This window comes from Halichoerus grypus, chromosome 6 (assembly GCF_964656455.1).
Source record: "Halichoerus grypus chromosome 6, mHalGry1.hap1.1, whole genome shotgun sequence".
NCBI lineage: Eukaryota > Metazoa > Chordata > Mammalia > Carnivora > Phocidae > Halichoerus > Halichoerus grypus.
Window position 1 is genome coordinate 40712616 of NC_135717.1, and position 25144 is coordinate 40737759.

Below are 25144 nucleotides of genomic sequence, written 5' to 3' on the forward strand. Positions count from 1 at the left end.
GGTGTTGTGTGTTAAAACTCATCACCAAGCCCAAGGTCACGTAGATTCCTTTTATGTTTTCTTTTTGATAATTTGATAGTTGTGCATTTTAAATTTATGTACAATTTGGTGTGAATTTTGGTGTAAGTTGTAAAGTTTTGGTCTACGTTTCATTTTATTCTATATGCTTTCCAAGTAATTGTTCTTTAAGTATTTCTGGAGAAGCCGGGATATTGTACTCCATTTCAGTTAGGAAGTTCCCAAAATTTATCGGATTCAGCTGGCCCCCAGGGAAGGGGTCGGTGCCTCCCCTGAACTGAGCGCACCGAGTCCTGCACTGCCTCCACTGGTCGCAGGGGGCGCCCGAGCCCAGCTGCCCAACCCGTGCGGCGCATGCGCGCTCAGGCGGCTTCTTCTCTGCCTGCGGTGGCAGGAGGCCCTCCTCCTCCGGACCCGCTGTGGAGGTTTGGGAGGACGTGGGACCGCCTCCACACCGACAGGAGCCCGGCCTCCTCAGGACCCTCTGTGGGAGCTTCAGGAGGACGTGAGGCCGTGTCCATACCGACAGGAGCCCGGCCTACTCAAGACCCACTGGAGGACGTGGGGCCGCATCCACACCGACAGAACCCGCTGTGGAGGATGTGGGTCCGTGTGTACACGGACAGGAGCCCGGCCTCAGGACCCGCCCCAGGAGGAGAAGGTGAGGAGAAGCCTCCTGAGCTGGGACTGCCAAGGGGGTGCGAGCTCACAGGAAGGGCGCGCTGTGTAGACGGTGGTGTGTCTGTGGCTTTGTGTGCGGTGACGTGGGGTCCCGGGGGTGCTGTGCGCGGGGCTGTCGGGTCTCCCCTTTCTGGGCTCGGATCCGCTCCGGGGGTCCATGCGCTGGTGTTTATGCGCCACACGGATTCGGTTCCTGGGGCTCCTCCGGCAGTCTGCGGTCAGGGGGCGGCTGCCCGCCGCTGTGCTCGTGCTCCCACCGCCTCAGCCCTGCCGGGTCCTTCCCTGAGTCCACACCCGCTTCAGGGTTGTCGGTTCGGTCCTGGAAGTTCCGTAGCGCCGGCGCGGACTCTGTAGACGGCTTTGGGGAGAGTAGATATTTTCACAGTGTCGGTTCTTCCGTGAGCACAGGGTGTCTTCCCGTCTCCGTGTGTCTCCCTCGATGTCTGTCATCAGTGTCTCACGGGTGTCAGAGAACAGGTCTGTCACCTGTTCAGTATTTCATGGAGAAGGTGGGGGAGAGTAGGTATTTTCACAGTGTGGGTTCTTCCGTGAGCACAGGGTGTCTTCCCATCTCCGTGTGTCTCCCTCGATGTCTGTCTTCAGTGTCTCACGGGGGGTGTGAGAGAACAGGTCTGTCACCTGTTCAGTATTTGGTGGAGAGGTGGGGGAAGTTGGGAAGGTTGTTTTGAAGAAAAGTCCACTGGAGAAAAGCAGGGGTTTGGGGTGACGGAAGGTTCTCACCCGCTGAGCTGCAGGGGTGGTGGATTTCTTGGAGGAGATGAAACCTACATCTTCCGCTCTGGGGCCTGTAACTGATGAGTCTCTCCTGTGGAGGCTTCTAATGTTGGTTCTGTAACTGACCCTGAGTGGTAGGCTCCCCGCTCCAGCGTCCCCTTCTAGCATCCCCAGTCCACTTTACTGAGGCTTCCCTTCATGCATTTTTACAGTTCTAACCAGTTTTTGGTGGAGCGTTGTGAAAAATTGGAATTCCAAATCCCACTGCTTCTACTGCACCCAAGAAACAGTGGCCGCCGATTTAATCCTCCCACGAGTCTCTTGCTAACATGTGGCCTCCTACAAGGGCGAGTGGCCTCTCCACGTGGGTGAACTGGATCTGGGAGGGCTTGGCCACCATCACGAAGTTTGGTGTCCCTGCTTCTGTGACCTGGTGCTGTCATGGTTGTTTGGAAGAGTAATTGACTGCGGTGATTTCAAAGTGCAGTAAACCTGTCACCGCGCAGAAATACTCTTTATCCCACACTCAGACCCCCCAGTTGTCGTTTCTTAACCACATTTGTCACTTCACACGGGATGCTTCAGTGTGTTTTACCCAAAACAGGGACACTCTTCCTTGGAACCACTACATAACACTAAATGAGGAAACCAAGGCGGTTTCCATATTGTAACTCAGACCACAGGCCCACTTCAACTGTCACCACCTGCCCCACGGTCTGAAATGTCCTTTTCCATTCAGATCCAGTTTTCTGTTTCTGGAACTGCCCCCGAGACTTTCCCTTATTTGGGTAACCTTGATGGATGTAAAGAGCAAGATGATTCCAATCTGGGTGGCCTTTTCTGTCTGGCTTCTGTCACTGGGACTGTTTTCAGTGTCCATCCATGTTGTGACATGTATCAATCCTTCATTTTTTCACTGTGACTAAACATAAATAACATTGACCACTTAAAACATTTCAGGTACACAGTTCTCTGGCCTTAGCTGAATTCACATGGTTGTACATCATTCTCCAGAACTTTTTCCTTCTCCATGAGGGGGATTCTGCTTGCTTGAAACACCAACTCCCCATTCCCCTTTCCCCTTGGCCCCTGGAGCCACATTCTACTTTGTGTCTCTGGATATTTCATATAAGTGGGATCATACAGTATCTGTCCTTCTGTGACTGGCTGATTTCACTCAGTGTAATGACTTCCAGGTTCAATCCGTATTGTAGCCTGTGTCAGAACTCCCTTAGTTTTTTGTTTTTTGGGTTTTTTTTTGCATAATTTATGATTTTAATGAAAATAAGTACTCTAAAGTATGCTTAAAGTATATTTGAAAAGTATTTTTTCTTAATAACACTTTATTTCTTTTTTACTTTTTTATTGTTATGTTAATCACCATACATTACATCATTAGTTTTTGATGTAGTGTTCCATGATTCATTGTTTGTGCATAACACCCAGTGCTCCATGCAGAACGTGCCCTCTTTAATACCTATCACCAGGCTAACCCATCCTCCCACCCCCCTCCCCTATAGAACCCTCAGTTTGTTTTTCAGAGTCCATCATCTCTCATGGTTCGTCTCGCCCTCCGATTTCCCCCCCTTCATTCTTCCCCTCCTACTATCTTCTTTTTTTTTTTTCCTTAACATATATTGCATTATTTGTTTCAGAGGTACAGATCTGTGATTCAGCAGTCTTGCACAATTCACAGCGCTCACCATAGCACATACCCTCCCCAATGTCTATCACCCAGCCACCGCATCCCTTCGTTGTTAAGGTTGAATTGTGTTCCATTGTGTATATACCACAATTTGTTTATCCATTCATCTGTTAATGGACACTTGGGTTTCTTCCACCTTTTGGCTGTTGTGAAAAATGCTGCTCTGAATAAGGACACATGAATATCTGCTCAAGTCTTTGCTTTCAATTCTTTTGGGTACATATGCTGAAGCGGAATTCTGTGTTATATTTTTTGAAGAGTCAACATATTGTTTCCACAGATGTACCATTTTTTTCATCTTAAAAAGCTATTTTTAGGGGCGCCTTGGTGGCTCAGTCGTTAAGCGTCTGCCTTCGGCTCAGGTCATGATCCCAGGGTCCTGGGATCGAGTCCCGCGTCGGGCTCCCTGCTCCGCGGGAAGCCTGCTTCTCCCTCTCCCACTCCCACTCCCCCTGCTTGTGTTCCCTCTCTCGCTGTGTCTCTCTCTGTCAAATAAATAAATAAAATCTTTAAACAAACAAACAAAAAAGCTATTTTTATTCATATTCTAGTCAACCTGTTAAATGAATCCATAATATGCTAACACTTCTTTGCATTTTATTTTATTTATTTAATTTTAGTTTTTTATTATTAACATATAATGTATTATTTGTTTCGGGGGTACAGGTCTGTGATCCATCAGTCTTACACAACACACAGTGCTCACCACAACACATACCCTCCCCAATGTCCATCACCCAGCCACCCCAACCATCCCACCCCCCTCCATTCCAGCAACGCTCAGTTTGTTTCCTGAGATTAAGAGTCTCTTATGGTTTGTCTCCCTCTCTGGTTTCTTCTTGTTACATTTTTCCCTCTCTTCCCCTGTGATTCTCTGCCTTGTTTCTCAAATTCCACATATCAGTGAGATCATATGATAATTGTCTTTCTCTGATTGACTTATTTTGCTTAGCATAATACCCTCTAGTTCCATCCGCATCGTTGCAAAAGGTGAGATTTCATTTTTTTTATGGCGGCGTGATATTCCATTGTATATATATACCACATCTTCTTTTTTTTTTTTTTTTTTTTAAAGATTTTATTTATTTATTTGACAGAGAGAGACACAGCGAGAGAGGGAACACCAGCAGGGGGAGTGAGAGAGGGAGAAGCAGGCTTCCCGCGGAGCAGGGAGCCCGATGCGGGGCTCGATCCCAGGACCCTGGGATCATGACCTGAGCCGAAGGCAGACGCTTAACGACTGAGCCACCCAGGCGCCCCTATACCACATCTTCTTTATCCATTCATCTGTCGATGGATATCTGGGCTCTTGCCATAGTTTGGGTATTGTGGACATTGCTGCTGAAGGTGAGAACCTTCCATCACCCCAAACCCCTGCTTTTCTCCAGTGGGCTTTCCTTCAGCATTCCTGCTATGAACATTGGGATGCAGGTGCCCCTTCAGATTACTACATTTGTATCTTTGAGGTAAATACCCAGTAGTGCAATTGCTGGATCGTAGGGTAGCTCTGTTTTCAACTTTTTGAGGAACCTCCATACTGTTTTCCAGAGTGGCTGCACCAGCTTGCATTCCCACCAACAGTGTAGGAGGGTTCCCCTTTCTCCGCATCCTCACCAACATCTGTCGTTTCCGGACTTGTTAATTTAAGCTATTCTGACTGGTGTGAGGTGGTATCTCATTCTGGTTTTGATTTGTATTTCCCTGTTGCTGAGTGATGTTGAGCACTTTTTTATGTGTCTGTTGGCCATTTGGATGTCTTGTTTGGAGAAATGTCTGTTCATGTCTTCTGCCCATTTCTTAATTAGATTATTCCTTGGGTTTTGAGTTTGGGAAGTTCTTTATAGATCTTGGATAGCAGCCCTTTATCTGATATGTCATTTGCAAATATCTTCTCCCATTCTGTCGGTTATCTTTTGGTTTTGTTGACTGTTTCCTTTGCTGTGCAGAAGCTTTTTATCTTGATGAAGTCCCAATAGTTCATTTTTGCCGTTGCTTCCCTTGCGTTTGGTGATGTGTCCAGGAAGAAGTTGCTGCAACTGAGGTTGAAGAGGTAGCTGCCTGTGTTTTCCTCTAGGATTTTGATGGATTCCTGTCTCACATTTAGGTCTTTCATCGATTTTGAGTCTATTTTTGTGTATGGTGTAAGGAAATGGTCCAGTTTCATTGTTCTGCATGTGGCTGTCCAATTTTCCCAACACCGTTTGTTGAAGAGACTGTCTTTTTTCCATTGGATATTCTTTCCTGCTTTGTTGAAGATTAGTTGACCATAGAGTTGAGAGTCCATTTCTGAGTTCTCTGTTCTGTTCCGTTGATCTATGTGTCTGTTTTTGTGCCAGTACCATACTGTCTTGATGATGACAGCTTTGTAATAGAGCTTGAAGTCTGGAATTGTGATGCCACCAGCTTTGGTTTTCTTTTTCAACAATCCTCTGGCTATTCAGGGTCTTTTCTGGTTCCATACAAATTTTAGGATTATTTGTTCCAGTTCTGTGAAAAAAGTTGGTGGTATTTTGATAGGGATTGCATTGAATGTGTAGATTGCTCTAGGTAGTGTAGACATTTTCACAATATTTGTTCTTCCAGTCCATGAGCATTGAATGTTTTCCATTTCTTTGTGTCTTCCTCAATTTCTTTCATGAGTATTCTATAGTTTTCTGAGTACAGATCCTTTGCCTCTTTGGTTGGGTTTATTCCTAGGTATCTTATGGTTTTGGGTGCAATTGTAAATGGGATCAACTCCTTAATTTTTCTTTCTTTTTTTTTTTTTAAGATTTTATTTATTTATTTGAGACAGAGAGAGCACATGAGAGGGGTGAGGGTCATAGGGAGAAGCAGGCTCCCTGCCGAGCAGGGAGCCCGATGCAGGACTCGATCCAGGGACTCCAGGATCATGACCTGAGCCGAAGGCAGTCGCTTAACCAACTGAGCCACCCAGGCGCCCTAATTTTTCTTTCTTCTGTCTCGTTGTTGGTGTATAGAAATGCAGCTGATTTCTGTGCATTGATTTTATATCCTGCCACTTTACTGAAGTCCTGTATGAGTTCTAGCAGTTTTGGGGTGGAGTCTTTTGGGTTTTCCACATAAAGTATCATATCATCTGCAAAGAGTGAGAGTTTGACTTCTTCTTTGCCGATTCGGATGCCTTTTATTTCTTTTTGTTGTCTGATTGCTGAGACTAGAACTTCTAGCACTATGTTGAACAGCAGTGGTGATGGTGGACATCCCTGCCGTGTTCCTGACCTTAGGGGGAAAGCTCTTAGTTTTTCCCCATTGAGAATGATATTCGCTGTGGGTTTTTCATAGATGGCTTTTATGATATTGAGGTATGTACCCTCTATCCCTACACTGTGAAGAGTTTTAATCAAGAAAGAATGCTGTACTTTGTCAGATGCTTTTTCTGCATCCATTGGGAGGATCATATGGTTCTTGTCTTTTCTTTTATTAATGTAATGTATCACATATTGATTTGTGAATGTTGAACCAACCTTGCAGCCCAAGAATAAATCTCACTTGGTCGTGGTGAATAGTCCTTTTAATGTACTGTTGGATCCTATTGGCTTGTATTTTGGTGAGAATTTTTGCATACGTGTTCATCAGGGATATTGGTCCGTAATTCTCCTTTTTGGTGGGGTCTTTGTCTGGTTTTGGGATCAAGGTAATGCTGGATTCATAAAATGAGTTTGGAAGTTTTCCTTCCATTTCTATTTTTTGGAACAGTTTCAGAAGAATAGGTATTAATTCTTCTTTAAATGTTTGGTAGAAGGGCACCTGGGTGGCTCAGTTGTTAAGTGTCTGCCTTCCACTCAGGTCATGATCGCAGGGTCCTGGGATCGAGCCCTGTGTCAGGCTCCTTGCTCTGCGGGAAGCCTGCTTCTCCTTCTCCCTCTGCCCCTGCTTGTGTTCCCTCTCTCGCTGTGTCTCTCTCTGTCAAATAAATACATAGAATCTTAAAAAAAAAAAAAAGTTTGGTAGAATTCCCCTGGGAAGCCATCTGGCCCTGGGCTCTTGTTTGTTGGGAGATTTTTGATTGCTGCTTCAATTTCCTTGCTGGTTATGGGTATGTTCAGGTTTTCTATTTCTTCCTGGTTCAGTTTTGGTAGTTTATACATCTCTGGGAATGCATCCATTTCTTTGAGATTGCCTGATTTGTTGACATATAGTTGCTCATAATATGTTCTTATAATTGTATTTCTATGGTGTTGGGTGTGATCTCTCCTTTTACATTCATGATTTTATTTATTTGGCTCCTTTCTCTTTTCTTTTTGATAAGTCTGGCCAGGGGTTTATCAATCTTACTAATTCTTTCAAAGAACCAGCTCCTTGTTTCGTTGATCTGTTCTACTGTTCTTTTGGTTTCTATTTCATTGATTTCTGCTCTAATCTTTATTATTTCTCTTCTCCTGCTAGGTTTAGGCTTTATTTGCTGTTCTTCCTCCAGCTCCTTTAGGTGTAGGGTTAGGTTGTGTATTTGAGACCTTTCTTGTTTCTTAGGAAAGGCTTGTAGTGCTATATACTTTCCTCTTAGGACTGCCTTTGCTGCATCCCAAAGATTTTGAACAGTTGTGTTTCCATTTTCATTTGTTTCCATGAATTTTTAAAATTCTTCTCTAATTTCCTGGTTGACCCATTCATTCTTTAGTAGGATGCTCTTTAGCCTCCATGTATTTGAGTTCTTTCCAACTTTCCTCTTGTGATTGAGTTTGAGTTTCAAAACATTGTGGACTGAAAATATGCAGGGAATGATCCCAGTCTTTTGGTACCAGTTGAGACCTGATTTGTGACCCAGGATGTGATCTATTCTGGAGAATGTTCCATGTGCACTAGAGCAGAATGTGTATTCTATTGCTTTGGGATGGAATGTTCTGAGTATATCTGTAAAGTCCATCTGGTCCACTGTGTCATTTAAAGTCCTTATTTCCTTGTTGATTTTTTGCTTAGATGATCTGTCCATTGCAGTGAGGGGGGTGTTAAAGACCCCTACTATTATTGTACTATTGTTGATGTGTTTCTTTGATTTTGTTATTCATGGGCTTATGTAATTGGCTGCTCCCATGTTAGGGGCGTAAATATTTACAATTGTTAGATCTTGTTGGATAGACCCTTTAAGTATGATATACTGTCCTTCCTCATCTCTTATTATAGTAAGGATTGCCACCCCAGCTTTCTTTTGATGTCCATTAGCATGATAAATGGTTTTCCACCCCCTCACTTTAAATCTGGAGGTGTCTTTGGGTCTAAAATGAGTCTCTCGCAGACAGCATATCAGTGGGTCTTGCTTTTTTATCCAGTATGATACCCTGTGTCTTTTGATTGGGGCATTTAGCCCATTTACATTCAGGATAACTACTGAAAGATACGAATTTAGTGCCATTGTATTGCCTGTGAGATGACTGTTACTGTATATTGTCTGTGTTCCTTTCTGGTCTATGTTACTTTTGGACTCTCTCTTTGCTTAGAGGACCCCTTTCAATATTTCTTGTAGGGCTGGTTTGGTGATCACAAATTCTTTTAGTTTCTATTTGTTCTGGAAGGGTTTTTTTTTTTTTTAAGATTTTATTTTTTTATTTGGGAGAGAGAGAATGAGAGAGAGAGAGAGCACATGAGAGGGAGAGGGTCAGAGGGAGAAGCAGGTTCTCTGCTGAGCAGGGAGCCCGATGCAGGACTCGATCCAGGGACTCCAGGATCATGACCTGAGCCGAAGGCAGTCACTTAACCATCTGAGCCACCCAGGCGCCCTGTTCTGGAAGGTTTTTATCTCTCCTTCTATTTTGAATTTCAGCCTAGCTGGATAAAGTATTCTTGGCTGCCTATTTTTCTCATTTAGTACCCTTCTTTCATAGCATTTTTAACTTTGGCCTGATTAGAGCTCATTTCCGCCCTTAGAGATTCTGTATTGTCATTTATGCTTTTTTTCCAAGGCTAGCTATTAACTTTATAATTGCTATCCTGAATTCCATCTCTGACCTCTTATATCCTTATCGATTAGCTTTGTGGCAGAGAACATTGCCTCTGGTTCTTTCCTTTGTTGTGAATTCCTCCTTCTAGTCATTCTGTCCAAGGGAAGGATGGGTGAGCGAATGAACAGAGGCCAAAATATCAACCATGACTCAAGCAGAATGCACCCTAGAAAAAATCCGAAGTGTTCAGAAGCCACCACAGAAAAGCAAACAAAGCCAAAATGAAATAAAACAATAGTAAAAGGCGGAGAAAGAGAGATTATAATATCACAGGGTGGACAAAGCAGGGATATCCACTTGTTCCTGATTGAATTTTGGTCTATGTGTTAGAAGACACTACATCCCAAAATTGCAAAGAAAGCAAAACTTACATATATATATTGTATATATATTATATATATACATATATATATAAAATATATATATAAAATTGAATAGAATGAAAAAAGGACTAGATTGAAGCATATATCTATAAAATGTAGATGTGAAAAAATAAAAGTTGAAAACGATTTAAAAACCTAAGTAGGTAAAATAAGAATCTAGTTGAAATGGGAAAAAGGTAAAAAAAAAAAAATTTTTTTAGAGTGAAGGATAAAGGAATCGTGAGGAAACACCTGGAGCTCAATATACTATTTTCGCCTGGTGCTGGAGTTTTACAGTCTTGTGGGATCCCTAAGCCTGTCTTTCACCTGTTCTTCCAGTCTGTCTTCTGGGGTAGGGGCCTGCAGTGCTGCTTTCAGATGTCTTTGCCTGGGCGGAGTTGCCCCACCCCTTGTCAGGGGGATGGGCTGAATGTAAGCTTGTTGTCTGTGTGGCTTTTGTTCCCTGGAGGCTTTCTGCACCACTTCAGAGGGTCAGAGCAAAAATGGCCTTGCCCAGATCTCCAGCCCAGAGCCGCACTTTTGTGGTCCCCCTCTTCAGTAAACCCTCCAGGTCAAAGAGTCTCCACTTCTGTGTGCACCAAAGTTTGCAGACTCCTGGGGTTCTCTTCTACTGCAATCTTCCCTGGGGGAGTCCAGGGACCTGTGAGTTGTCACTTCACTTTGTGTCTTTCAGACTGTGAGCTCCCTCATGTACCCTGCTTTGCAGCTGTTTTGCCCCTCCCAGGGGATGGTAAACAGCCCGCAAGTTCCAGTCCTTTACAGGGTGCTTAGGCAAAGAGTGGTCTCCTCACCGGCCCATCTCCTGGTTTATGGCGACTGGACCTGAGAATCCCTCCTGGGCTCACTGACCATAACCAGTTTCCCTGCTCCGCTGCTTGGGCATGCTATTGATTCAGGCACCCGGGTTCTTTCTGTGTCTCCTGGGATCCTGAGACCACAGTGACCCACGTAGAATTCTGCCCTTTTCATCCCCTGAGCCTCTTTCGGAAAAGGATGTCTCTCACTGGAGCAGATTTCTAAGGGTTCTGATTTTGCAATCCAGTGTTATATCACTTTCCAGTAGCCAGCTTATGGAGGCTGCCTGCCCCCTTCGATGATCTTCCAATATTCCCCCACAGATTCATGATTCCACACCTCCTACCTTGCAAGAAGCTGTTGCTTTTCTGCTTGTGGAGTTCCAGATATATTTTCTTACATCTCAGGCTGAATTTTTGGGTGTTGAGAATGATTTGATAGGTATCCAGCTAAATTCAAGTTACCAGATGAAACAAGGTCCCCCACTCTTCCACCATTTTGCCTTCCTCTCTACTGTTATGTTTAGAGTCCCTTTTACCATGTGAGGTCACAGTCACTGAATCTGGGGGTTAGGATATACACACTTGGGGATACCATTATTCTGCTACCACATGTCTAATTTTATTTATTTTTGCCTTCTCTCACAGCTATGCCCTGAGAGACAGCCACAAAGAGGAGAGGTCATCTACTTGGGCCACCAGCTTATCTGAGAAATCCAAATGAGAGACCACCTGACCTGTGTTGTTGGTATAGGAGCCCCACTATTAGTCATCTCCCTTCTACTCCTTTCCAGACCTTATATTCTAAATTTCCTTATCTAATTTGTCTCTTCTTGTTTAGAGTCCATCAGGCTACAGATGGTCCTGTCTATGCAGCCACAAATGGAGACAGCCCCTACCAACTTCTACCAGGTCTACTAGATAGACCTCTGGGGATGAAACCCTGACTGCCGTTCTTCAACATGGCCTCCAACCAGCAGGAAGCAGACTGGTCATCACCCCCTTTCCCTACCAGCAGTTTAGGGTTACGTCTTCAGAGGGGGGAATGTTAAGAGTTAGTTGGACAGTTAGGTAGTGAGGGCCAGGGTCCCCAACAAGAAAATACGGAGTCAGGACGGTTAAAATAAAATAACATGGACATCCTGTTCTGCAGCTTAGACAGGACCACACTGACATCCTGCTTTGTAGCTTTTGCAGAAATGATTTCTGCAAAACGTCCTAAAATAAGACAATTAACCACAAAAACATCTGTCAATATCATGGGCAAGGGGCAGTTAAGACCTAAGCCCCCAGATGCCAGCAAAAAAAAAAAGACAATCAGCACATGGACATGAACCTAATAGGTAGACAGATATGTGACCAAAGCCCTGATTGGCACGACTCAGCACACACTGATTGCTTAAGATAGCTCAGCAAAAGAGCTCATAAAACCCCCTAAACTTAGAAACTCCAGGGGCAACCCACTCGGGCCCCCACTCTCCAGGAGCCTTGTACTCTTGCTCAGTAAACTTTGCTTTGCTGCCTACCACTCTTCGTCTGGTCTACCTCTTCATTCTTCGAAGTGGCCTGAGCAAGAACTGCGGGCACTAAGGAGACACAAATTCTGTAACGCCATGATGGTGAACATTCAAAATCATGAAGGGATTGTAGGTTTAAATATGGACTAGACAATCATTTGGCAGTGCCGTTATTTCACTCAACAAGCTTTCACTGAGGACTTAAGTTGGACTAGCTTCTAAGACTATGTAAAGCCAATGTACTGGGTTTTTTCCAGTCATAGATACATAAATGACAGTGATATGATGTACAATACAATGTTCATTAGATATATTCATATCTCTTTGTGTGACCAAGAAAATCTAAATAAATGTGTTTCTTGAAAAAAAAAAATAAAGAATAATGAAAAAGTGAAGGGTCAGTATATTGACACCCTTGTTAAGGAACCTGGATAGAACCTCAGATGACCTCTATCCAACTCCATATCTTTCTCTTCCCTTTAATGGTGACTTTGTTATAATCTGCGTTTTGATATCATTTTTAGTTGTGACTATAATTTTTGACTGTAACTCTAGCCTTACCACCCATATGTGAGTTCATAAATAACAATTTGTTTGACCTGTGTTTGAACTGATGTAGAAGGATCTAGTCCTTTGTAACTTGCATCATTTCCTCAGCACTTTTGTGTGAGAAACATTGTTTCAATTTGTTTAGCTGTAGTTTTATTCATACTGTGTAGAGTACTCTTTTCTATGAGTAGGCTAGACTTGACCCATTTTACTGTTGATGGGCATTTGGATTTTTCCAGATTTAGGTTAATACCAACAACGCTGCTGTGGAGCATTCTTATATGCTTTCTTGGGCTAGGTGACCGAGTGTTACCCTAGATAACATTGCATCTAGGAATGTGAGTATAGGTCAGCATCACTAGATAATGCCACACTATTATGAAAGCAGTTTGAGCGTGTAAGGCGGCAGCAGGGCTCATGGCCTGGGATGCAAAGCATTAATAGCAGGTCATTCCCTCCCTTTTCAGGACACCCAGAGTCCAGTGTCTTTGCCAGTTTTCCCTCTAACTCTCAGGATGGATTCAAACTGGTATGGGAATAACTGAGAAAATTCAAATATGAGAAGCTTTGTAGCAGGAGGTACTTAATCTCTTTAGGCTAAATATGATAAATGAAGCTGGAATTTATCAATCTATGAGAAACAGCTACCACCACCCAAAACTTCCTACTGTTTTTCTGTAGTGATGATTTTAGCTATGCTGGTAAAGACAAAACCATTTGGAACTTAAATGCAAAGACTAGTTGACTTTAAGTAAGCCATGTATGTTTTATTAAAAAGAGATAACTTTTTAAAATTGTTTGAGTACATCTTTAAAACCTATGGATATAACCTGAAGAGTGTTTTAGAGGATTTGAGATTTTTTTATTGTGATTTTTAAAATTGTTGTTAATTTTTTTTAAATTAATATATAATGTATTATTTTTTTTTAAACTATTTTTTTTTTAAGGTTTATTTCTTTATTTGACAGAGAGAGACACAGCGTGAGAGGGAACAGAAGCAGGGGGAGTGGGAGAGGGAGAAGCAGGCTCCCCGCTGAGCAGGGAGCCCGATGCGGGGCTCAGTCCTAGGACCCTGAGATCATGACCTGAGCCGAAGGCAGAAGCTTAACGACTGAGCCACCCAGGCGCCCAACATATAATGTATTATTTGTTTCAGGGGTACAGGTCTGTGATTCACCAGTCTTACACAATTCACAGCACTCACCATAGCACATACCCTCCCCAGTGTCCATCACCCAGCCACCCCATCCCTCCTACCCGCCTCCCCTCTAGCAATGCTCAGTTTGTTTCCTGAGATTAAGAGTCTCTTATGGTTTGTCTCCCTCTCTGGTTTCTTCTTGTTTCATTTTTTTCCTCTCTTCCCCTGTGATCCTCTGCCTTGTTTCTCAAATTCCGCATATCAGTGAGATCATACGATAATTGTCTTTATCTGATTGACTTATTTTGCTTAGCATAATACCCTCTAGTTCCATCTGCATCGTTGCAAATGGTAAGATTTCATTTTTTTGATGGTGGCAAAATATTCCATTGTGTATATATATACCACTTTTTTTTTTTTTTAAAGATTTTATTTATTTATTTGACACAGAGAGACACAGCTAGAGAGGGAACACAAGCAGGGGGAGTGGGAGAGGGAGAAGCAGGCTTCCCGCCAAGCAGGGAGCCCAATGCGGGGCTCGATCCCAGGACCCTGGGATCATGACCTGAGCTGGAGGCAGACGCTTAACGACTGAGCCACCCAAGCGCCCCTATACCACATCTTTATCCTTTCATCTGTCGATGGATATCTGGGCTCTTTCCATAGTTTGGCTATTGTGGACATTGCTGCTATGAACATTGGGGTGCAGGTGCCCCTTCGGATCACTACATTTGTATCTTTGGGATAATACCCAGTAGTGCAATTGCGGGGTCATAGGGTAGCTCTATTTTCAACTTTTTGAGGAACCTCCATACTGTTTTCCAGAGTGGCTACACCAGCTTGCATTCCCACCAACAGTGTAGGAGGGTTCCCCTTTCTCTGCAGAGGGTTTGAGATTGTTGTTACCTTTCACCACATTAGAAGTTTGGTAGAATTTGGTTGCCCTCCTTTATATTCATGCTAAAGATTAGAATGTGCCTAATTATTAGCTCTGTGATCCCAAAGAAGTTGGTTATGAATGAAATTAATAATTTATTGGGTCAACTGGGTGGTGTAGTCAGTTAAGTGTCCCACTCCTGGTTTCACCTGAGGTCGTGATCTCAGGGTCATGAGCTCAAGGTCTGCTTAGGTCTGGGTGCTCAGTGCAGTCAGCTTGAGATTCTCTCTCCCTCTTCCCGCCCCTCCCGCTTGTGCTCTCTCTCTCTTCTAAAATAAATAAATAAATAAATAAATAAATAAATAAATCTTTCTTTAAAAAATAAGATTTTTTTCACACATTTACATTTAAAATTAAGGAACTGATTGCACTCTTATCTATTTATATGTAAATATTTGGGCAATTGTGAGGACAAAAAAGTGTTCTGTAAAACCTCTGGGTCATTCACAGGTGAGACTAAGGTAGCGGGGGACTTATAGGCAGTTATTTGTCCACTATCAAAAATATGAAATGATAGAAGAGACAGATGAGTTCTCCTCTGGCATTGTCCTTGATCATCATTCTCCCTGAGGACTGCCATCTCTGGACAGCTCAGCGACAGGGGCTCATTAACAGTGTGGGGACTCTGTTCCCCAGAGGCGTCAGCCAGGGAAACGGATTTGGTTCTCTGTGCCAGTGAGCCACAGTCGAGTGTCACAGCACACCCTCCTGTGTGCCTAAGGGTCTCCCTGTCACCAGGCAGGTCATTGTATTTGGGAGACCACTGTGAGAGTTTGCAATTTCCTTCATCTCCTACCTTCTAGAGGCAAAATGCAGATCTCTGTAGCACGTGAAGTCCTGTGAAGTCATCGTGAGAAAGTGTCCTTTTGCTTAAGAAGAATTTATGGGTGGGGCGCCTGGGTGGCTCAGCCTGTTAAGGCTCTGCCTTCCACTCAGGTCATGATCTCAGGGTCCTGGGATCGAGCCCTGCATCGGGTTTCCTTTTCAGCGGGAAAAGAGGTAGGGAAATAGCTTAGAACCCACAGAGAAGGTGAATAAAGGGGAGTGAAATGGAACTCAGTCTGTGTGTTGCTTTATTAATTGGAAGTTAGTTTCTTCTCAGTTGTGGTTCTTGAAACGGAAGAGTTGTGTTGGTTTGCATATATGGTCCATTGTCTAAAGGAACAGACGGAAGTTCACCAAATATAAGAATGAAGTTTAATTGTTCATTATAGATGCCACCAAGTGTCCCAGACATTTCATTCTACTGTAGTACTATACCTGTGTAGGCAAACGTGGAAAATAATGTATGCATATATAGTGGTAACAAAATATGCCCTTCAGTAGTAGGATAATAGAGGATGCATATGTGTAAAATTATTAGACTACAACTTCCATGCTTTTCCTTTAGTTCCTTATTACCTATGAAATTTGACAATTTGTGTTCTCTAGGCTTAAAACTCATTGTCAGTATTTAGAGTTTTTCAATGCTCATTTTCTCCCTTACGAGTTACCAAAATAGCTAAAATATGTATGAACTTTAAAAAATGCTATGTTGAGGGCGCCTGGGTGGCTCAGTTGGGTTAAGCGACTGCCTTCGGCTCAGGTCATGATCCTGGAGTCCCGGGATCGAGTCCCACATCAGGCTCCCTGCTCAGCAGGGAGTCTGCTTCTCCCTCTGACCCTCCCCCCTCTTGTGCTCTCTCTCTCTCTCTCACTCTCTCTCTCAAATGAATAAATAAAATCTTTAAAAAAAATGCTATGTTGAAAATTATAACAGGGAAGTTCCATTTTGTGAATATTGTGTCAATGCGTCTCTATTTGACATTAGTGTTAATATAAAAAACTAATGATGTACTATACAGTGGCTAACTGAACATAATAAAAAAAGAAGAAAAAAAGAAATGACATTTCATGTGAGTACAAATACCAATCTGAAAAATAAAAGGAAGAATCCTGAATGTGTAAGTAATTGATGAATTAGACAAATGACAGGTTGTGTGTGTGTGTGATTGATTTTCAGTGAATGGTTCAGCTTTTTGTAGGGCCTCAGAGAGAGCCCAGGTGAGCCTTTCGATTAGTTGGTATCTGTTCTCAGAACATGGGAATCTCATCTCTTAGTCCAATAGTCAATCCAGTAAACTTTGAGGTCTTGAAGAGTTTCTGTCCTCAGAGACCATGTTGCAAACCCTTGTAAGTATAGGCATTCTAGGTTATGTTCAGAGTCCTCGTTAGCTGGCACCACTGTACGATGATTTCGGACAGCATTTTCCAAAGAAGTACCTCTTGAGTCTGTTCAATCAGTTCCCTACACTTCCTTACACTAGTTACGTTATCATCGTGTTTCAGGATAATCCCCACATGTGATTTCTGCTATTTCCTACCAGTCCTGTTTCTGATCTTCCTTTATGGTAGGGGTTGGTAAGCAACCTATGTGGTATATGACATGGCGTGGTAGTTGTCTGCCTTCAGAGGACCAAATTATGTCTAGAAATTGTACTGTAGTTTGAGATCCTCAGCCCTAACTTAGGTCAACTGTCCATCCTCTGAGTGTAAGGAATTCCATCACTTTACTTTGATGCTAGTCTGTTCTCCAAGTTGTCCTCAGAAATAAGGATGTCATCCATGTAGGGAATACTGGTTTGTGTGTATGTTTTTGTTTTAGGAAAGGCCTGGATGATAATACTGTTGAGCACCCTTTCCTGTTCTTACTGGCCATTAGTAAGTCTTTTGTGAAGTATTCGTTTTTAAATAGACTTGTCTTTTTATGGTTGATGAGTAGGAATTCCTTACTGACAAGTCTTTGTCAGAGTGTGTATTGCAAATCTTTACTTCCCAGTCTGTGGCTCACCTTTTCATTTTCTTAATGGTCATGAGATAAGGAGAAATGTCACAATTTTATGAAGTCCCATGAATTCTTTTAAATGGTTAGTGCATTCTGTGTCCTACCCCAAGATCGACATGTTCTACATTTTCTTCCAGAAACTGTCTAATGTTAAGCTATAATCCATCTCAAATGTCTAAATTCCGTTTTTAATTCTAATAGGATATTTATAGACTATTTTGGATTTTCTGTGTACACAATCATATTATCTGTGAATAGTCACAATCATCCCCTCAATTCTTATGCTTTTTGTTTCTCTTGCCTTAAAACACTGGGTAGATTCTCCAATGCAATGTTGAATAGAGTAGCATTGTTTGAAGATTTTAATATACCTTTCTCAATATCTGATAGAAAAAGCAGACAAAACATTGGTAACAAATGTGACATAATTGACATATATGGAACATTACATAATAAGTGCAGAATACATTATTTTTAAGTGGTCCTAGAATATTTATCCAAATAGATGGTATGTTGGGCCATAAATCAAGTCTACAAATTTTAAAAGCCTGAAACTAACTAGATTATATTCTTAGACCACAGGGGAATTGAGCCACAGTCATAATGAAAAGAAAACCAGGAAGTCCCTCAGTGTTTAAAAATTAAATGTAACTTTGCTACATATCCTAAGGGTCAGAGAGAGAATCGCAATGGAAATTCTCAGTCTTTCCTACATCAGAGCTCACAGACAATGGCACTTTATCTGTGAAGAGCACTCATTATCATAAGCTAGACAGGAGTTAAGCCTCAAATCAGAGGTCTGCCTGTCCCAGCCACACCTGGCAGCCTTGGCCTGTGGTTCCCCCGCCCTCCTCCCCCAGCCCAGCTGCCCTTTCTGGTGGCCCTAAGCTAAGTGTCGTGACAATGAGCTACTCTGTTTTATTCTGTAGTCCAAGGGGATAGTGCCAGACTGTCTGGCAGTTCTAAAATTCTGACTTTAAATTATCTGTGTGCTTCAGAGATTTGGGTAGGAGAAGGGGAGGAGCCCAGAATCTGGGAACACCTCTGTTACCTGTGTTGAGCATGGAACAGGTAACCTTCTGTAGGCATCATTTGATTTCTTGGTACTATTGTTAAAGGCATTTTTATCTCAAGTTCCTCTCTTTAGTAATAATTATAATGTTAATGGAAATTTTTACCTTTTACCATCCATGGGCCCGGATCCTGAGCTCCCCGGGAAGCTATCCTTTAACATTTTACCAAGCTCAAAATGACTGGGCAAAACCTCAGAGCATGGGCCCTATTTCTGTCCCAAGCACATATTGTACATCTGCTTCGAGAAGAAAAAGATAACCAAAAAATGCCATTGCAAACAAAGTTAAGAAAAACAAAAGAACCTCTCTGGCTCCCATAAGATTTAAGTCATACCAACTTGCACATACTGAAAACATAAGAAAAAGTCTGTAACTCTCTGGAATGTTCTTCCTTATGATGATGTGTAACTCTGTATGTAAAACAAGACAACAAATATATAAACCTGCCCCAAATGTTCCTTCCCTGGAGCACTCCCTTCTTTGTGAAGATTGTGTCTCCCAGGCCGCTGTCCTGACTTGGGTTTGAATAAAACTCTCTTCCTTCCTCTCTAAACTGTTTAAAAGGGTTTGTTCATTCAGTGTCGACAATAACAATATGTTTTCTTTTTAAGTGAAAAATAAATGTTCCTGGTTCACAACTCCAACAGCACAGAAGGGCGGCTGTTCTTCATCCTGGAGCTTCCCTGCAGAACCAAGCATATTATATATATTCCAGCATAAACGGGCTCATCTTACAAGGATGTTTTGAAGGTCCAAGAAGCACTATCCACTCCATGGGTGAGACCAGAAGGCGAAGCTCTTCCCGCTTAGAGCGTTACTTTTTGGGTTTAAAACTGCCTTGGAAATGCGTGAAACCATTGCATTTCCTAAAGCCCAAGCCTTGGAGGGTCTGAGAGCAGCCGACCTTGCCGGGAGCCAGGAACAGCTCTGCAGGCAGGGTTGGTGCAGGAAGGGAAGGGGCAGGGCTCTGGGGGTGGTCTGCAGCCAGAGGCCTCCGCGGAATGGGCCGGGTGTGTGTGTGGGGCGGACCCTGCCCATAACCCCCGCCCAAGCCTGCGCCGCCAAGCCAGGTGTTGGGGCCAGGAGGTGCCTCCGGGATCACCTGCAGTCGCAGGGAGGCGTGGGCATGAGGGTGGGTTGCCCCGTACAGGCAGGCGCCGCATTCAATAGGCTCGGGGCACCACCCTCCCCGACCAATCACCGCGTGGGGGTGGAGCTACCTCTCTGTGGGCGGACCGGGAGCTGCCCCAGGATGCAGAGGTGGGGCCGGAGAAGGGGAATTCCGAGAGACTCTGGGTGGGGATCCTGGGTAGGTGAGTGCGCTCTGTGCACCGGGGTGGGGGTTCCGGGGGTAGGGTGTGCCCTGGGTGGGAGTTGGAGTCCTCCAAAACTGCGGGGAGCGAGCCAGTCTTGCGAACTGAGTTTTTTTTTCCCTTGGAAGTCTCTTCTGCCTGATGTCCATCAACTGGCTGTATCCCCCAGATCCGTGAACTCCAGGGCGCCTGCTCACCCCAGGTTTTGTGGGATGGGTTGCAGACATTTCAGGGTTTCCCGTGTTCCCCGGGAAGAGTGCACGTAATGACCGCACACGGTCCCCAACTTCAGTGGGGTGCCCCCTGTCCCCTGGCACACAGTGCAGGCAATGGACCTTGAGCAGCACCCTGAGTTCAGCAGGGTGTCCCCTGTTTCCCCAGGCAGAGGTGTGGTGGTAACAAGCCCCAGAGCCATCCCCTAACTTCAGTATTGTGCCCTGTGTCCTCTGGGGATGGTGGTAATGGGTGTCAGGGTCGTGCAGGAGGGTCCTCCAGCTGGGGGCCTGGAGGCTGGAGTAAACCAGACCCCACTCAAGGGGGGCCCTCGGGGGGCTCTTGTGTGAGGAGGAAGTCGGGTAAGGGGACCCCAGGCAGTGGTGACCTCACTTCCCTGACAACAGAGCCCAACAGAATTTGGCACCCCAGTAACCAGGCACCCACATTCCAGAGACAGCGCCCTGCCCAGCTCATTTCGTTGGATATCCTCCAACAAAGAACATGTTTGCATGTTGCATCCCAAAGTCTGAAGGCTGCAGGCTGAAGAAAGCACACCCTACAAACACTTTCCCTGGCTGCTGGGGATGTCGTGTCAGGGCTCCCCAACGCCTCTGGCCATTTGGCGGGAAGGACAGAAAGGTGACACCAGGAGGCCCAGAGCCGGCCACCCAGCCCCACTCACTCTGATCTGACCTGTGCAACCCCAGGTGCCCTCCCTGTGTGTGTGTGTGTGTGTGTGTGTGTAAAGAGGAGTCATGTAGGGTGGAGCCACCCCGAGCACGAGCAGGCTGATGAGGGGTCAGATACCCAGTGGGCAGGTCATGTTCAAGGTCAAGGCTGGCTGTGTGGGATGGGGTGTGCGGGCGCTACCCCTTCTGCCCAAGGTTTATCCCGATAACCCTGCAGGGATGGGTCACTGCATCCCGGGTGCAGGGCTGTGCATGCACAGGTCTGTGTCTGATCTGGGAGCAGCAGGGGGACTGGGCAGGAGGACAGTGAGGATGGCTGGGCAGGGCTGTGATGCTTCGGGGCCGGCTACCCGTCCCTGTCTTTGCAGAAGTCAACGGAGGACATGGAGAGGCGGCTGGTGGACACACCCTCCATCTCCTCGACAGAGGGGGTGACCCCACAGGGGTCCCCAGGAGCAGGTGCTGGGGATTGCCTGGCAAGACCTCCAACACCACCCAGACCACTGTCCCAGGTGGTTGGTCACTGGACAGTGGTCCAGGAGCCGGAGCCCACGGAGGCCGAGGCCGAGGGTGAGAAGGCTGGGGCTGGGTGTTTGTGGTGTGTGGGGATGGGTCGGTGCTGGGCCCACAGGGAGGAGTCCCCAGAGGCTGGTGTGGGGCCAGGAGCAACTACTGGGCACAGAGCACCAGCAGGTGGACTGCAGTCGGGGAGACATCCCCGTGAGGGTTCCTTCCTGGCTGTGGCTTCTCTGGGAGGCCCTGGGCTGGGCTTTGTCTCTGCAAAGGCCCACGGAGAGCAGGCACAGGGGTGAGCTTTTCTCCTCTCACAGCTGCTCCACCATCTGAGCTAGAGCTGGCTCCAACTCCATCAGCAGCTCTGGGGGGAGGGGTGGTGCCTGCAGCGACTTCAGGAGGAGACCAGAGGCCAGCAGGTGACCCGGCACCTGCCCACGGAGAGCCTGACGCTGTCCAGGAAGAACTGGCACCTGTTCCTGCCCCTGACCCAGCTCCTGCTACAGTTCCTGCCCCTGACCCAGCTCCTGCTACAGTTCCTGCCCCTGCCAGAGCCGCTGTCCCTGCCCCTGCCCCTGCTTGTGGTCCTGCCCTTGCTCCTTCACCTGCTACAGTTCCTGCCGCTCCCCCTGCCCCTGTCTGTGCTCCTGTTCCTGCCCCTGACCCAGGTCCTGCCCTGGATCCTGCACCTGCCACTACTGCTGACCCCGTCCCTCCCCTTGCCCCTGGCCCTGCTCTTACACCTGCCCCTGCCCCTTCCCCCGCCCCTGTTCCAGCTCCCATTCCTGCCCCTGCCCCAGATCCTGTCCCTGCTCCTGCTGTGGATCCTGCACCTGCCACTACGGCTGACCCTGTCCCTCCCCTTGCCCCTGCCCCTGGCCCTGCTCTTACACCTGTCCCTGCCCCTGGCCCTGCCCCTATCCTAACCCCTGCCCCTACTCCTGCTCCTGCAGGGCTTCCAGAGCCACATCCAGAGCCCACAGCCCTGCAGGGAGAGCTCCTTGTACAATTACCCTTAGTTCCATCGCCGGAACCGACGCCCCGCCAGAATGTATCATTCCCTCCCCTTATGTTCTTTCTCTCTGGTACATATTAACTGTTATTTTATCTTTTCATGTTCTGTATACTGTTTATTATTTGTTTTAAATAAAATTACTTGTTTTCAATTGAACACGTCATGAGCATTAAGTACATTCCCAACGCTGTGCCACCACACCCCAGAACATTGCTGCAGATTATCTCCTTCCCCAAAGGAGTTCCCGAACCAGAGGCCCTCCCTGCCCATTTCTCCCCCAGCCCAGACCCTGGCAACCCCTAAGCTGCTTTCTCTCTCTGTTCCTTTACCTACTCCTGATGCTGCTGTAAGTGGAATCACGAAATAGGTGCCTTTGTGTCTGCCCACCTATTTTCAAAGGGGACTCGTTTTCTTCTGTGTTTATTTGACATAGAATTTCCCTTATTCGGTATTAAAAAGTCCACTGGATTACAGATCAGACATAATCATAGAGGCAGGCCACTTTAGGAATTATGGGCACAATCTCGGGGCCGAGACCCCTGTTCCTGCTGGGACACCACAGCCTGACCCCAGACAGGAAACGGCTGGTTCCTCCTGTGACCCACACAGAAACCAGGGAAATACAGAAAGCTGGCAGACACACCACAAAGGGCAAAAGCATTGCTCACAACCCAAGGCCAGAGAAAGGTTTCACCTGACTCTGGTCCAAATCATGCTCCAAGTCACAGGGTTCCACAGCGACGGAGACCAAACACATGCAAGTCCAAGGGGGGAGGATAGGCATGCAGGGAATATGTTTCAGAGATGTGGAGCTCCTGGGGAAGGACTCTGGCAAAGGAAACCCTATGGAGGCAGCACTGGTCACCCTCAGACCGGCAGATGTCTGGTCTGGGGACCAGCAGCTCTAGGGAGAACATGAGGAAGCTGAGGTCCAATGCAGGTCCCCTGGAGAGAAGTGTGTTGGGCACCCCTGTCTGGGAGAACAGGGAGCAGCACCCATCCCAGTCTGCAGGTACATCCATCACCTAGCATGCTCGGCCTAAACCCTCAGTGTGATGGCTCTATTCTGTGGTGCAGTGGCACAGCGTTGGGAATGTACTTAATGCTCAATGTGGGGGGGCTGGGGGGGACCATGCCTGGAGGACCCATGGCTCCACTATCAGAGGTTGCCAACTTGATCTGTGAGCAGGTGGGGAAACCCGGCCACACCTCGAAGAATTTCTGGAAAAAGTAGCCATCTCAGTGGCAGCTGACCTGGGAGATCAACCTTCCAAGTGCTTGAGGTGGGATCAAGCCACAGACCAGCACACTAGCCAGAAATGGAAGAAGGAGAACCAGTTCTTCATTTCAATAGTTTCTAAGTTACCGGTTTGTTCCAATGGACAAAAGAGGGAGGGGGCCCTCTTTTGGTATTGGTAATGGGTACCATAGTCCTTCCTAGGGAACATTATCAGATTCTATTGGGAACTTGGTCTTTGTTATTGTGGAAGAATCAGGAGTCGACAAATTGTCTCCTGTTTCGTTTTCCATGAACATTTCCACAATATTTGTTTTCACACCTCTACCATTGTGAAATCATCCCAAATTTGGCACCAGCTCACCCTTCTCTGCAAAGGGTATGTTTGAACCAAGAAAAAAAAAAAAAAAAAAACAGCTTCTGGGTGACTGGGAGACTCTAGCATCAGAATGCTGTTGGTAGTCAGTTACTGTGACCCTAAATTCTGAACAAGCTCCTGACACCCAGACTAAATAGATTTCAGATTTAGAAACTTCAGATAGAAATTTTGTGTCCATGATGACAACTGAAGAACATGTGTAATCCCTAAACCTAACTCTAACCCCTAACTTTAACCCTAAAACCTAACATGTCCCTAAACCCCAAACTGGAACCCTGAATCTCAGTCCTGAAATGCACACCCGAACTCTGAACCCAAGCCCTGAATGCAAGCCCTGAACCACGAACTCAATCCCTGAACCAGAACTCTGAGTCATGAGCCCTGAACCCAAACCCCAGCAAGAACCCAAACCCCAAATTTGACCTTGAACTTTATCCCCTAAGCCCTAAGTCTTAAACCCTAAATCATAAGCCTAAAGCCCTAAACTCTAACTCTAACCATTACCCTCACCCTCACCCAAAACCCTCACCCTCACCCTGATCCTAAACCCAAACCCTGATCTAGAACTCTGACCCAAACCTGAACCTGAACTCAGACCTAAACCCTTAACCACACTTTGTTTATGCATTCACCACTGATGGACATTTGCATGGTTTCTACCTTGTGATTATTGTGAACACTGTTCGGGTTGGGGGCTAGGGTTAGGGTCCTGGGTTAGGGTCAGGGCCAGGCTTGAGATCAAGTTTGGGTCAGAATCTTGTTCAGTCAGGGGCAGGGTCATGTTCAGTGGCACTGTTTGGGTCAGGGACTGTTGTCCTTCCATATTGTTTCCAATTAATTGTTCCTTAGCTATTTTTGGAGAAGTTGGGGGGATATTGGGCTCCATTCAGCTTGAATTTTCAGGATTTAAATGGCTTCAGCTGGACCCAGGGAGCGAGCAGGTGCTTCCATTGAACGGGGAGCTCACCTTGTCCTGCACTGCCTCCCCCGCCTGCAGAGGGCGCACGACCCCAGCTCCCGCCCGGAGCCCGGCCTGCGCAGCCGCTGAGACAGGAGCCGGACCTCAGAACCTGATGTGGAGGCTTCTGGGGGTCGTGGGGCCGCGTCCGCGCTGACAGGAGCGCAGCCTCCTCAGGACCCGCTGCGGAGGCTTCTAGAGGACACGGGGCGGTGTGCACAAGGACAGGAGCCGGGCCTCCTCAGGACCCGCTGTGGAGGCTTCTAGAGGACACAGGGCAGTGTCCACGCTGACAGGAGCCCGGCCTCCTCAGGACCCGCTGCGGAGGCTTCTATAGGACACGGGGCCGCGTCCACGCTGACGGGAGCCCGGCCTCCTCAGGACCCGCTGCGGAGGCTTCGGGAGGACGTGGGTCCGCGTCCATACCCACAGGACCCGCTGTGGAGGCTTCTAGAGGACATGGGGCGGTGTCCACAAGGACAGGAGTCCGGCCTCCTCAGGACCCACTGTGGA

At 46.2% G+C, this 25144-nt stretch overlaps 1 long non-coding RNA gene across 1 annotated transcript; it reads left to right on the plus strand.

Annotated features, from left to right (window-relative positions):
* Positions 1–364: 364 nt before the first annotated feature.
* LOC144382313 (uncharacterized) lies at positions 365–16354 on the plus strand. Its single transcript, XR_013448968.1, has 3 exons — positions 365–679; positions 10922–11021; positions 11115–16354. It is a non-coding gene; the product is annotated as an uncharacterized LOC144382313 (long non-coding RNA).
* The last annotated feature ends 8790 nt before the right edge of the window (positions 16355–25144 follow it).